This window comes from Lactuca virosa, chromosome 5 (genome assembly GCF_052849685.1).
Source record: "Lactuca virosa cultivar CGN04683 chromosome 5, Lactuca_virosa_CGN04683_v6, whole genome shotgun sequence".
NCBI classification, from domain to species: Eukaryota; Viridiplantae; Streptophyta; class Magnoliopsida; order Asterales; family Asteraceae; genus Lactuca; species Lactuca virosa.
The window spans coordinates 433842172-433845055 of NC_136430.1; the positions used below are offsets into that span (position 1 = coordinate 433842172).

Sequence of the window (2884 nt, forward strand, 5' to 3'; positions counted from 1 at the left end):
GAAGACGTGGAGAAACTATCAAAAAAATGGACGGCTTGTAGTCTTCCTTTGAGCGCTACTTGAACTTTGCACAAGAGAAAGAAAAAACTCATGCCATGTCCATTTTAACAAGACCCACAAGCGAGCTACCTAGACGCAAACGTGAAATGACTTTAAAAGCCAAAGAGGAGCTTGCAAAAAAAAATATAGCATCTAGTTTAGGTTTTTTAATTTTATTGTGTTCTTTTTTTTTTTTACATTTCTATGTTTTTTTTTTAATTTCTAGGTTTGTAATTTGAATTTCTATGTTTTTTTTGATGTGTTCGTATTTTTATTTTAAATTTTTTAAAAAAATGTTATATTTAAATTATTTATTTTGTATATTAAAAAAAAAATAACATATCGCAACCAGCACCTACCAAAAGACAAATTTTGGTAAAAATAGGGCAAGTGTAATGTGACGCACCGTGGCAAGCACCATGACACACCGAGTACCCTTATAAAAACTACGAGTTGTGCGATAGAATTGCGGGTATCAAACACCTTAAAATCAGTGTTGGCACAAATATCTCCACGCTTAACCTTTCCGTCCTCCAATTTCACTTCTAGTCTGTTAATGTCAGATCCGGCGGCCACCATCAGCTGCCATGTGGTGGCGATACCATACCCCGGCAGAGGCCATATCAAACCCATGATGAACCTCTGCAAGCTCATTGCTCTCCGCCATCCTTCCGACTTCCTCGTCACCTTCGTCGTTACAGAAGAATGGCTGGGTTTCATCGGCTCCGAGCCAAAACCGACTAACATTTGCTTCGCTACCATCCCTAACGTCATCCCTTCCGAGGTGAACCGAGCCGCCGACTTCCCTGGCTTCATCAATGCCATACAAACGAAAATGGAGGATCCGGTAGAGCAATTACTCCGACAGATGGAGGTTCCGGCGAGTGTCCTGATATACGATACGTACCTTATTTGGGTAATTAATCTCGGAAATCGAATGAATATTCCGGTGGCGTCATTGTTTACGATGTCGGCGACAGTGTTCTCCTTGACTTACTATTATGATCTCCTCGTCAAAAACGGCCACGTCGGAGATAATTTCTCAGGTATGTTTGAGGAAAACGGAAAACCTTTGTTCTTGTAGATCCATGACTCGATCTGATAATTGATTTGATATTCTGTAGAAAAAGCTGAGGAAGAAGTTGATTACATGGAGTTCGTCCAATACGCGTGGCTGATCTTGTGACAGGCTTCAATGGCAATGGCAAAGAAGTTTTGCCAGTAACTCTGCAAGCCATTTCAATGGCGACGAAAGCTCAGTTTCTTCTTTTTGTGTCGGCTTACGAGCTCGAATCCCAAGTCATCGATGCCATTAAATCAGAGCTTTCAATACCCATATATGCCATTGGACCAGCAGTACCTTACTTCAATTTGGACAACATTGAAAATGACTAAAATACCCCTGATTATATAAAATGGTTAGACCATCAACCAAATGGTTCGGTGTTATACATCTCACAGGGAAGTTTTCTCTCGGTCTCGAATGCCCAATTGGAAGAAATCATTGGCGGTGTGCGCGACAGTGGTGTAAGTTACATGTGGATTGCAAGGGGCGACGGAATATCTAGATTTAAACATGAAAATGACGAAAATGCCCTTGTTATACCTTGGCGTGACCAATTAAGAGTGTTGTGCCATGGTTCCATAGGCGCATTTTGGTCACATTGTGGTTGGAATTCGACGAAAGAAGGTGCTTTTTCTGGTGTGCCGATGCTCATATTTCCAATATTTTGGGATCAAGTTCCAAATAGTAAGATGATTGTGGAAGATTGGAAGATGGGAAAGAGGGTGAGGACCGAAGAGGGTAATTTGGTCACTCGAGAAGAAATTGCTAAACTCATTAAGTGTTTTATGGATCGGGAAAGTGAAGAGGGGAAAGAGATGAGGCAAAGGGCATTGGAAGTCAAAAAGATTTCTCGACAAGCAATCGAAGAAGAAGGCTTTGCTCAAATTGATATTGATTCTTTCATCAACGACATTACAAAAAGTCACTAGAATTGATTAATCAACTATTTCAGTTATGATTGTTAGGCCTAAATTAGCTAGCGAATGGTAGTATCATCATCTTGTTGTAAGAGTATCCACAACATGACCACCGTTTAGAAAGAAAACATTTTAAAACATCCATAATATGAGTTTTTAAGAAATTTTTCAAGCTAAAAAGATCTTAAAATAGAAAAGCTATTATAAGTAGCAAACTTTTTTCTTAAACTGAAATTTTCAATGATATGGTAGGTACCATACCTTTTCATATCAATGGCATAACTTGTGGAAGATATAAAAAGGGTTTTTCATTATATTTTTTTTCACAAAAAAATCTTTCAAGTAAACCCAATCTCTTATGTAGCACAAAAATGAGGTACATATGGTTCCTAGCTGAGAGACCTCACATTTGCTTTTTTTTTCTTCATTTTTTTAAACTTATAATATTGCATCCTTTTGTTTTACATTTTCGGTTTATACCCTACACAAATTTAATATATTAACTGATAATTAAAACACATAATAATATATAAAATAAGTTGCAATAATTTTTTTTGTCTAAATCTAAAAACATATTTAAGTTATTATGTTAGGGCATCTCCAACCCACCCCAAACTCCATTTATTCTCCCATTTTTTCTCTCATTCTTCTCCAACCCTACCCCATTTTCACCTCTATTTTTGAAGATATGAATAGTATTCCCCCATATATGGGGGAATACTATTCATATCTCCAAAAATGGAGGTGAAGTTTGGTTGCCAATTTTAGTCTCTCTTATTTTTATTTTATATATTTCTAGTTTATTTTATCTACTAATTATAGTTTAAATGCAATATTTAATATTTATAATATCATGTTATAT

The 2884-nt window shown here is 36.8% G+C and overlaps 1 pseudogene across 1 annotated transcript; it reads left to right on the forward strand.

Annotated features, from left to right (window-relative positions):
- The first annotated feature begins 516 nt into the window (after nt 1-516).
- Nucleotides 517-2184, forward strand: LOC145115754 (UDP-glycosyltransferase 87A2-like; annotated as a pseudogene). Its single transcript, XR_013711686.1, has 2 exons — nt 517-1085; nt 1164-2184. The product of XR_013711686.1 is annotated as a UDP-glycosyltransferase 87A2-like (transcript).
- The last annotated feature ends 700 nt before the right edge of the window (nt 2185-2884 follow it).